Here is a 12097-nt window from a genome sequence, read left to right as displayed (position 1 = left end):
TCTGGTATTGGCTGCCCAGGGGGAGAGCAGTTGAGATGAGCTCTCCCGGTGGGTAATAAAATGAGTCTACGTAGGGAGGAAGCAGGATGTATAAAGCCCAGGAGCCTGATCTGTTTCTGAGATCAAACAGAGCAGCATTGTACCGGGATGTGGAGCTGATGTCAGCGTCTAGAATGCTGGTCGGAATCGCCCTGGTTACGCAGCTGGACCGGAATAAGGCAAGTCTGTATCTGAACTCATTAATTTTTACAACCAACTGAACTGTTCTGCCTTTTTTGGGGGGGGGGGGGCGTTGGGGGAGGTGGTGCAGGGGGAGAACAAGGGAAGGAAGGGAAAAGGGAGGGGCTAGTATGTATGGAACAGGGGGCTTCCCACCAGCAGACACTATCTCATTATTCCCCAGCAAACCCTAGCTTCAAACTTCCAGCCAGCCCCCTGGACAGTTGGGCAGAGCCGCCGCAGCAAGGGGAGAACCGAGAACGGGGCCAATGAAACGTAAGGATAATTAGAGTGGCACAAGCCGCTCCTAGGAGTTCAAGTTATGTCAATGTTTCCATTATATGCCTCACTTTTGGGGGGTTTATAACAGAGCTATAAAAACTCACGCCAGCTGAGAATTTGGCAGGCCAGGTCGCAGCAAAGGAGGGACTGTTTTTTAATTCAATTCAGCTGCTTGTAACTTGGGGTGGGGAGCACATTGTACGTTTGGACAAGTCGGAAGGGCTGGTTTCAAGTACTATTGCTGCCTGATCCCCCTTCTCCTCCTCCTCCTCCTGTCTCCTTTGTGCTATCACCAAAGAAACAGCATTATATAAACACATCCCACCAGCTTTCTGAGCAGGGAATCCACAGGAACCCTCCCAAGTGCCAGATAACTCAGCTTTTCCCCATCCCTCAGAAGGATATGGCTCAACCCCCTTCCAGCAAAAATGCAAACCATTTCACCCAAACCTCTACACAAAAGATTGTCAAGCCTCTGCAAGCGAGCTGTTTGGTGTGGGAGCTACTCCAGACAAAACTCAGTATTGGGGGCCTTTCACACCGTTGTTCACAGGATTTGACTCAGCTGATAAGTATTATCTCCATCTCAGGGGTGAGTTTGTTGGCCTCTCAAGCACGGAGTTAAGAGAGTGTCCTCCATATTTTATCCCACAGTCTCTGATTCCGTCGAAGTCCCCAAATCCCACTGGATCTTTAACAATCCAGTGCACAGGCCACCCCCACCATGAAGCCTTCTGTGATTCTCCTGCTAGAAGTCCTCCCTCTCACCTTTGGTCTCCTGTCTGCTCTTTTCCTATAAGCCGTATATCATTTGATTGCTGGTTATAGTTCACCGATTTGCACACATTTTATTTCCATACCATGAGCCCCTTCTGACAGAGTCCTGAGCTTATTAATCTCTAACCTACTCCAAAGTGCCAAACTTTGAGTAGGTGCCAAACCAGATGAACTCTGCTCAGGAAGTGTGAACAGAATTAATCACTTAAATAATTGATAATGACATTCAGAAGCCAGGTGGCTGACAGCAGAGGTACAAGGAAAGCTCAGAACAGATAGGGACTTACCAACTCCTTCTTCCTTAATGGAAGAGAAAACAGAGGAATACATAGGTTAGTAGAAAGGTTTAATTTAGAAGGGTGAAGCTATAGGTCACTGGAGAATACCAAGGACTTACAAGCAGGAAACCTGAGTTGGAATCTAAGCTCTACCACTATAGGTCACCTTCATTTCTCTGAGCCTCAGTGTCTTCATCTATAACATGGGGTCAATATGACCTACGCCACCAACATCACAGAACTGTAGTAGGTTGTATCAGTTAAGAGTGTGTTTGGCTGCAAGTAACAACAAATGGATTACAGTGGTTTCAATAAACAAGAGTATATTTTTCTCACATAAAACAAGTCGAGGTAGGCGGTTCAAGGTGTGAACCTCAGTGATGCCTTAGGAGATCCAGGTTCTTTCTGTATTTCTATCTTAACATCCTTGCCATGTTGGTTCTCTTCCTCATGCTTGTCATCTCTCAGCCACAAGATGACTACTGTAGCTTCCGCAACATGTACACATTCAGGAAGAACAGGCAAGGGGCAGAAGCCCTTCTCCTTGTGAGTCTTTCTCAGCCAATTCATCCCCGCATCTCTTTAGACACTGTGGGGCACCTGCCCCCCTTCAGATTGATCAGTGGCCAAGGGAGCTGAGATACGCCATGACTGATGTAGACCCATCATTATACATCTGGCACTGAGGTAGAGACAAAGCAAAGAATATTTCTGTGCTACCAGATCAATTCAGCAGGCAAGAAGGATGGCAGCTGGGTGAACAACCAACAAAGTCTGCCTCATGGTAAAACATGATAAAGCTGAGCTCCTCAAAGTGTGATCCCTACATCGACAGCATTAATAGCATCTGGGAACTTGTTAGAAATGCAAAGTGTCTGGAGGCACCTGGGTTGCTCAGTCAGTGGAGCGTCCAACCCTTGGTTTCGGCTCAGGTCGTGGGATCGAGCCCTGTGTTGGGCTCTGCTGCTCAGCACAGAGTGCTTGGGATTCTCTCCCTCTCCCTCTACCCCTTGCCCCACCCCCACCCCCTGCTCACACACTCACATGCTCTCTCTCTCCCCCCCCCCAAAAAAAAGAAAGAAAGGAAAAGAAGTCTGCCTCCACCCCAGACCTACTGAATCAGAAACTCTGGAGTGGGGGCCAACAACCTGTGTTTTAACAAGCCCTCCAGAGGATTCTGATGCTCACTCAGGTTTGAGAACCACTGGGATAAAGTTGAGAAAAAAACTTAGCAACCAAGCTGGAGACTCAGTGGTATTAATGACATGTATTCTTTATCAAAGCCCTCCTCTGGGAAGAGGGGAGGAAAAGAGGGAAAGGAAGGGAGGGAAGGAGAAGAAGCTAACCTGTACTGAGTACATACTCAAGGTGGGCAATGTCCTTGATGCCTTCACCTGTCTCTTCTCACTTAATCTGAACAAACCCCATTTTCACAGACTTGTCCAAAGGTATTCCACTGATGAATGATACAGCTCAAATTCAAATTCTGGTCTGATTCCAAGCCAGTGGACTTCCAACTGCTACACCTACAAGGGAAGAGTCCTGGTAAACTTAGAAGGACTCAATTTATAAAAGTGTGATTAAAAAGTAAAATTCATGTTCCTTTACTGGGCATTCAGAGCCCTCTGCCGTTTTGCTCTGATCTATCTTCCAGCCTTACCTTCACTACAGCTCCTCCCCCCCGCACTTCCATACCCTTATCCTGGCTCAGAGCCACCCCCAACACCTCCCCATTTCTTGGGCTTGCCATGCAGCTTCAAAGCCTCAACTCAACTCCTGCCCTCTGTAATGCCCTCCCTTCCTTTTTCTGCCTGTTGAACTTTATTCTTTGTAAATGATTAAACAACTAAAACTGACCCTCTATGCGTTCATGGTATAGTGCATGAAACCAATTTGGCACTCAATAATTGTGTAATAAATGAATGCAAGAATGCCTACTTTGAATTCTTTTCCTACCAAGAGGCACCTCCAAGTTTTTCTCTCTAACCCAACAGCATTTTGCTTGCATTTCTGATTTCTCAATCTGTCCTGTGATAAGATGATATGTACGCCTCTGTCTCCCAAGCAATGTGGTCTCACTCATCTCTTTTATCTTCCAAAGCCAAGGTGTGGTCTCACTCATCTCTTTTATCTTCCATAGCACCCAGTGCAGGGTCTTACACTTAGTAAGTGCTCAGAAACCACACGTATAACATGGAACCACATCACCTAAAATGTACATCTGTACATTTCAAAGAACTTCAAACAACTGTATCTTTCAATTAGCTGATGAATCCTACCATTTTTAATGCACAAAAGCCTATTTCATACTAATGCTGTTGATGAAGGAGCAAACCTTTCCTTTGGATCAGTCTAGTGGATTTTACCTTGCCCAGTGCTTAGCTAATCCAATTCTGAGAATACAGCGTCACTGCTGGATGTTGAAATGGAGCCATTTTGGGAAGCTGAGCGGAAAACCTCCCAGTAGGAGTTATTTACGCACCTGCTGGATTGCCTATAATAAATGATACTGGCCAACTCACAGTGCGATCCCCTAGCCCTCTGTACCCTGGCCATTCCCTCTCTGCCTGCATTTACTGGATGACTTCCAAGAATGCCAGGAAATTAAATATATTTTGCAGCCTCCAGAAAGTATCAAGGGACAACTTTAAAAGTGATACTGAGCTGTAGATAATTGCATTTATTTTTTAAAAGTCTTTAAAAGAACACCTTTTTACAATAAATTTTGAGTGTTGGGGGAATGGATAGTGAGGGTTAGAAGGAGGGATCAGAGAGAAAATATGAAAGTGGTTGATAAAATCTGGTACTTTCTAGACAGAAAATAGCACAGGTTCAAAGAAACCTTATAAACATAAATATCAAAAAAGGCAGAAAAATATATTCCATTACTCTGTCACTCTTGTTTGTCTCCTTAGGCATTCTTCAGCATTTTCTGGACATTCATTCCAAATAACTATCCAACAAGGACTTATTGAATACCTTCCATACCATGGGCCCAGCCTATGAGATGCAAAAAGAGAAAGGACACCAAAAGAATGACTGCCATTTCTTACACTTTTTTTAGCTTTTAAGAACTTAAAGATGCTTTCAAATACTTGATCTCATTCAATCCAATCTCACTGTACAGATGAGTAACCTGAGAGCATATGAGCAGAAGCATAGGAGCAGGACCATATGGTTATAGGTAAACTGAGTCAGGGCCCACGCACACGTCTTCTGACTCTAAGTCCTGTGCTCTTCCATCTCTACCTTTCTGCCACAAAGACAAGGACTGTTTTTAACAAGTTTACAACATACAATATATACTCCCACAATATGATAAACTTTAAAAGATGTCTTTTACAGACTCCTGGGTAAAAAAGCATCGGAGTTAAATGTTAAACTTCTTCTACACAAGGTCCCCAATGAAATGACCCAGAGAAGAATAAAAAAGAAAAGGCTTCAGGGAAAGGGAGGACAAGAACAGGACAATATGGTTTCCGCATGGTAGAAAGTGTGGTGCCATCCCATCCAACATGGTGCAGGTGGGACCAGGTGACAGGAAGACACTGAGGGCCATCTCACAATTCCACCTCCTGAGAAACAGCAGTACTTACAGGAAGTAAATGAGACTATGAGATCCCCACCAAACTTGACTGGCCCCCTTGCAATTGTGAATTTTTAAGGGTCAAAGGCAGCAATGATAAGGGTGCTGGCTCAGAGGAAGCAAAATTTACAAGAGCATAAAAGACACTTAAAAAGCCATAGCTAATTAAAATTTTCATTAAAACCAATAAAGAAGGGGTGCCTGGGTGGCTCAGTCGTTTAAGTGTCTGTCTTGGGCTCAGGTCATGATTCCAGGGTTCTGGGATTGAGCCCCTCGTTGGACTCCCAGCTCAGCGGGGAGCCTGTTTCTCCCTCTCCTCCCCACTCGTGCTCTCTCTCACTATCTCTGTCGTTATCTCTGTCTCTCTCAAATAAATAAATAAAATCTTTTAAAAAATAAAAAAAAATTTAAATTTTAAAAAGTGATAAAGAATAGAACGGGCACTGCAAAAAGTCAAAATCAGTGGTACAGTAAAGAAATTGGAAAAACTGCCACGGAATGAGGAGGAAGAAGACGAGGTGATTGAAATAATGGGAGAAAAATTGTTGTAAAGAACATATAATACAGAAATCATAGATCAGAGATGTTCGTGGGGAAAAAGAGAGAGAGAGAGAGAACAGAATAAATAAAACAAACAAAATAAACAAAAATATAAAAGAAGAAAACTTTCCTGAGCTCATATATCCATAAGGATCCATCAGTCTCCTGTGACAGAAATGCAACACCAAACTTAAAAGAGTCTGGGAAATATAATTTCTATTCCAAGCAGCCATGTGCCCACATGAAAATCAAGAATTATGTTAGTAAGAAGGAAAATATGGATTGGGGGAACCACTACCAACCTCTGCCATAACTGAATAAAACATGCATATTTACAGATCAAAAGATCTCACTGAGTATCCAGCAAAATTACCTCAAAGACTTCTACTACAAGATATATTCAAGTTCAAGAAAAATAGAAGAATTTCACAATTATCCAGGCAGGGGGGGAAAAAAAAGCAGGCTAGCCTCAGTCCTATAACAAACATCAGATGACAATAGTGACACACCTATAGTTTTGAGTGTAAAAGTTGCCAGTCAAGAATTCTAAGCTCATCGGGGCGCCTGGGTGGCTCAGTCGTTAAGCGTCTGCCTTCGGCTCAGGTCATAATCCCAGGGTCCTGGGATCGAGCCCCGCATCGAGCCCCGCATCGAGCCCCGCATCGGGCTCCCTGCTCCGCGGGAAGCCTGCTTCACCCTCTCCCACTCCCCCTACTTCTGTTCCCTCTCTCACTGTGTCTCTCTCTGTCAAATAAATAAAATCTTAAAAAAAAAAAAAAGAATTCTAAGCTCATCCACGTTGTCATTCATGTCTAAAGGAAATGCAGGAAAATTTTCAGCTACTCAAAGACTCCTAAAAAGTACATCCCTCGCATCCTTTCTGAAAAAAGTACTTAAATTATACTCCCACCAATTGAGAAATGAATCAAAATAAGAAAGGAGAAGTTTTGATGAAATGGACCCCCCAAGGTGATCACTCAAAGCAACTAAATATACCATCTAAGTAATTTTTAAAGGATCATTGTAAATGAGTTTTTAAATACAAACAATAATTATTGAAAAAGAAAATAATGTTAAAAAATAACACCAGGTATACAGTCTTCAAAATTCAATGAATATACACACAAAAGTTTTGTGCCTTTTATTGTTTGTAAATTTCACCTCAAGGTGGGGGAAAACTGCAAGTAATTATTAAACTCTGGTTAATGACATTTGTGCTGAAGTATTTAGGGCAAAGCACTCTGACATCTTCAATTTACTTCAAAATGCATTTTTTTTAAAAAGATGGGTTGAATGGATAGATACATGAAAAAGCAAGCAAAGTAGTATGGCAATGGTGGAAATGAGATGCTGGGTATATGAGTGTTCACTGTAGAATTCTTCCAACTTTTCTGTAGTTTGAAAAATTTTATAAAACAATATGTTGGAAGAAAAAAGTAATACCTGGGTCTAAAATCCCAGATTAAACAAATAAAATAGGGAACTGAGTGAACTAGCGTAGAAGGGGGAAATAACAGGGCATTTGTTTCTTAACCTTACATAGGAGACAGTTGATAGGTAGCATTTTTTTAAATCAGTAATTAGAAAATTATAGGTTCCTATACCTGTGTTTTAAATTATCAAGGCAATTTGAATATAATTTAAAAATAGGACCTGTACATTCCATATCACTAGCAGGGGAAAAAAGAAAAAGAAAAAACAAACAGCATAGCGAAAAAACGAAAAAAAAATTAAGCAAAGAGCACAAAGTAGTTTAAAAAACAGAAAGCGTAAGCAACTTGACTAAAGTAAAAACTAACATAGTAACCATGACAATAAATATAAATGGCTTAAACCCCTATATTTGAAAAACGAAACCTACCAATATGCTATCCCAAGACAGCACCTAGAACAAAGAAAGGAAAGTATCAGAATAAGGAAAGATAAGCTAGCAAATATATCACACATGTAAACGCACAATCTATAAAGAAATCAGGATCACAATGTTTTCCATCCAAGTAGAATTTAAATGAAAAGCTTAAGTGAAATTTAGATAAATCCTGACAAAGTGAGCAGCTCATAAAGAAATATAATTGTCATGAACCTTTATATGTCACATAATATACAATAAAAAAAATAAAACAAGAGTTCTTAGACATTCTGAGGAAAATTGATAGAAATGTAATAGTAACAGGAAGCTTTAAGACCACGTCTTTGATAGCTCAGATCAGATTGTATGTATATGCATACAATAATATAACAGTAAGTTAGGAAGCACCCCAGGTGTGTTTCAGTCAGTGTAGAGTTGATCAGGACAATAACTCTGTTCATTGTAGAAGCTGTATTTTTCTTAATGAAAGCATACCACATGCAAGCTTCTTTGGCATCACATATGTGCATTGACATTTGGTATATGTTGTCTACAAACCCCATCTGCACATGTGCTGCCAACAAACCATTCTCTACATGGGAGATCTAGCAAGACTCAGGAGCTATAAAGTCTAGAGAGGTTTCCAGTGTTGATTTAGAGGAAGAAGCAATGGTATGGGTTATAAGAACTGGAAAAGATTTCTTGTAACTGTTAAACTCTGAGATATTTCAAAGCGGCGGGTCCTAGTAAAAGATCAGATGATAGAACAAGGAGGTTCAGGGTCTCCCAAGCCAGTTTTGGTTCCCTAGGGCTAGATCCTGCTTTCACAAACAGAAATGAGAGAGTTGGGAAGACGAGTGAGGTGAAGGGAAAGTTGATAGATGGACATGAGGACATTATGAATTTGCAGTAATGAAAAGATAGCCCACTGGAGATGCTCTGGAGGCTGTTGGAAATTTAGAACAGGATCTGGGTTGGAAATGTGGATTGGAGAGTGACCATCACCAAAGTCAGTTAAAACCACACGATTCAAGTTACCGGCAGAGAGGATTTAGGATTAGCAAAACCCACGAAAGCCAGATGATGGGGACATGGAGAGCCAGGCAGAGAACTCTGTGCATGAATCATAGGCAATGTAAAGCCGACAAAGGTTTTGGATCAGGAAAGTGGTTCTAAGTATTAGGAAATTTCCATTTTGAAGCCCAACTCTGCCTCCCTACATATCTGTCAGCAGCTGGTGCTTCTTCTGCCCTGTGGGGTAACGTAGAAATCATCTGCTGCCTCTTCCACATGTCAATAGAGGGAAAAGCAGAAACAGCATAAAGCCTTCATGCATTAACAGGACTATAAGGAGATGACACAACGCACTCTGAGAAAACCACATTAATCATCAACCCAGGAAACTGGAACACTCTACAAAACCATTGCTATAAATTCAATATTTACATAAAAATCTGGACATTCAAGTTCTTGTTACCACAGGGAAGGAAAACATGTAAAGCTGCCAGAAAGAGAAGCCCACTTGCTACCTAGACTCACCGAATTCATACTTGCGTGCAACATTCTCCTTTCACAGAGAAGAGAACAAAGTTGCCAAAAGACAATTGGCGTCTTGATCAATAGCATGTCCACACAATTGACAATTCCCACTTGACCACTCCCATGTTGGGGCTGAAGAAACAGTAGCCCCAGGGGCACAATGACCTGCCGTATGTCACATAGCCAGTAAGCATCCAAACTACGTGTGCCACTCAACCACACACACCAACCCAAGCAAGCCAGACAGGCAGAGAGGAAAAAAAGAAAAAAATGGCTGCATTGTGCCCGAAGAAGCAAACCCACGCAAACCTTATCTGTTCTTCGGAAAGATGAAAATCCCAGGTGATGGAGGAACTGCATACGCTCAGCTGGGTTTTGGGCGAAGTCACTGGGACCCTCTCTACAATTTCTAAAGAAGAAATAGCATCTGCCAGCTTCCCGCCCAGGGACCTTCTTACAAGTATGGTTTGGCTGGAGCCCAGCCAGACTTCCTGGGTCAGAATCTCAGGGTGGAGCCCTGGAACCTGAGTTCCTCAAAAGCCTCCCCAGTGAATCTCACTTAAACTCAAGTAGGGGAGCCACTGGGGTTTACATTCTTGAGCAACGAACACGTGAAGAGTGAATCCAGATCTTGTCCCCAAGTCTGGGGGCAGACCGGACACAGATCATCCTCCTGCCTTCAGTGCCCAGGCCCTCCTGTGCCCTTCTGGCCCCCGCTCATTGCTCAGCTCAGCTCAGCCCAGAATGAGTCCTCCTGAAGGACATCCTTCTGCCATTTTAATTTCTAAAACCTGTCATAAAAGCAGCTCTTCTCTCCTAATGAGGTAATTGGTGCCATAATGCCATTAGGAAAGTGCCCCTGGCGTGAGGCTCAATTAAGAAAGGTGTATTAAATGATTTACATTTCTTTATTTAGCTGAAACACTAGTTCTAGACTTGCTAAGTAATATAATGTTAATGAGCCAGAGTATGGGGCTCATTTAATTCTATACTGTAGCTTTCTAATTGATGCGTTGTTCTTCCTCACCCCACTGTCCAATTTTTCTTCTCCTAATGCTGGAAACAGAGAGAGAAAAAAAACCTATTCAAGGGTCAGGAGGCAAAAGGGAAAACCTACATAAAGACGGCTTCTCAGTCAGCGTGGCAGGCCGACCTTCCAGAGGGACAGGACTCTGTGTTAACTGTTGACCTTGCAGGTTTATTCTGGGCTTCAGCTAAACCCAGAGGCCAGAAGAGCACCAATATGGAGGGCCTGGCTGCAGTGTTCCCAGCCCGAAAGATCTGCGGCTCTCCGGAGAAGCCCGGGGAAGGTCTGCGAACGGCAGCTCCAGAGAGCTCACTGGAAATGCAGAAGCCCATGCCCTACCCCACACTTATTAAATCAGAATCTGGATTTAACAAGACCCTCAAGTGCTCCTGACGCACTTTGAAATTTGAGAAGCACCGGTCTGGATCCTTCCAGAATAAATCAGAACTTTCCGGGCCTCCCTCAGAGAGATTTACCCACTAGAAGCCAGCCCATGCCTATCCTCGTGGCAGCATTTCTCTTTTCTGAAACGTGACACCGTCTTCATAGGAGAAAAACCTCTTTTTTATTTATTTATTTTTTTTTTTAAGAAAAATTCCCCAAGTAACAGAAAAGACCAAGAAAGAGTTTCTGGACTTAAGAAGTTCGAAAGCCCGTCTTTCATTTTACTCACATAACCACCAATCTCTCCTGCATCACACCCAAAGGCTGCCGCTCTGTCTCTGCCAAGCCACAGTTACGTGAAAAGCCCGGAGAAAAGCTCTCTTTCTGCCACAAGAGAGCCAGGAGACCGACCTTCTCAGCTCACGGAATCACAGCATGTGGGAGCTGGAAGGGGCCTCAGAAGGCCCTTCCCACGCCTTCACCCCACAAAACAAGACACAGAGGCCCACAGGAGGCAAGGGATTTGTTCGAGCAACCTCTGCCCATGAGTGGCGGAGCCGGCTGGGACTGGGCCCAGATCCCTTTCCTCCAGCCCTGTTTCTGTCGCGCCGGGAGCCCCCGGGTACTGTGCACGAGGACTAGCTCCGCGCCTGTGTGCAAAAGCCATTTCACAGATTTGCACAACCTGAACCAATTCTTCTAAAGCAAACGTAACACTGCACAGTTGTGAGCACCGCTGGGGAGAGGGGCTCCCCAGAAACCGCTTGGCTGCTGGTCTCCAGATCATGGATCAGCCAGGACATTGTGCAGACAGTGAGCATCAACCCAAGCCATTCTCAAAAAACTTGAACTCCATATCAGAGCAGAAAATGGAACCAACTCTTTCTTTTCACCATCTTTTCTTTTCCTTTTTTTCTTTTCTCACTCATTTTCCCCTGGCAACCACCAATCTGTGCTTTGTTTTCTATGAGTTCAGTTTTTTAAGATTCCACATATAAGTGAGATCATATGGTATTTATCTTTCTCTGACTTATCTCACTTTACTCTCTTTCCTTAACAGGCTGCTCCATTCCAATTTTTGTACTGGAGCATTCTCTGCGTGAGAAGCCTGGTACCACCAGCTCAATGGAATATCTCCACAACTGACTGATGGCTTGCTTGTCCAAACTCACCATTTTTTTTCTTCAAATACACACAGTCTGACTTGGGGATGAAGACAGAATAACATAAATGTCCCTTAAAACCGAAAGTCTCAACCAACTGCCCCAAAATCTAGCAGACCCCAAGAAACTCAGATCCAAAATGACCAAGTAATGGCAGTGGAAACATCCACGTGAGAAAATCGGCCATGAGGAGGGGGCTTCATAAAATCCAGCCTCATAAACCTCAATTCCCCAAACCTCCTTTCTCTGCTACCTGCAGCAGCCAAACCACCTCTCTTCCCGTGTCAATGTGTCCCTCCAAGGTGGCCATCACCTCCTGTCCCTCTAATGCCTAAAATGACAAACATCAGCCTCATGCTCCTGTCCACGAGAAAATGAGGTCTGTACACCCAGAGCTCCTGGAACGGACCTCCTGTTTCCTCCTTCCTTCCTTCCTTCCTTCCCCTTTCTTTC

At 43.3% G+C, this 12097-nt stretch overlaps 1 long non-coding RNA gene across 1 annotated transcript in view; it reads right to left on the bottom strand.

The window, feature by feature from the left end:
• Positions 1-4297: 4297 nt before the first annotated feature.
• Positions 4298-12097, bottom strand: part of LOC118549786 (uncharacterized) — a 143685-nt gene continuing 135885 nt past the window's right edge. The window contains exons 7-8 of the long non-coding RNA XR_013446000.1: positions 7544-7567; positions 4298-4556 (exon numbers count right to left, since the gene is read on the bottom strand). This is a non-coding gene — a long non-coding RNA (uncharacterized LOC118549786). The remainder of the gene's footprint in view (positions 4557-7543; positions 7568-12097) is intronic.

This window comes from Halichoerus grypus, chromosome 1 (genome assembly GCF_964656455.1).
Source record: "Halichoerus grypus chromosome 1, mHalGry1.hap1.1, whole genome shotgun sequence".
Classification (NCBI taxonomy): Eukaryota; Metazoa; Chordata; class Mammalia; order Carnivora; family Phocidae; genus Halichoerus; species Halichoerus grypus.
Note: the sequence above shows the minus strand (reverse complement) of the source record. Positions and strands in the feature narration are given on the sequence as shown.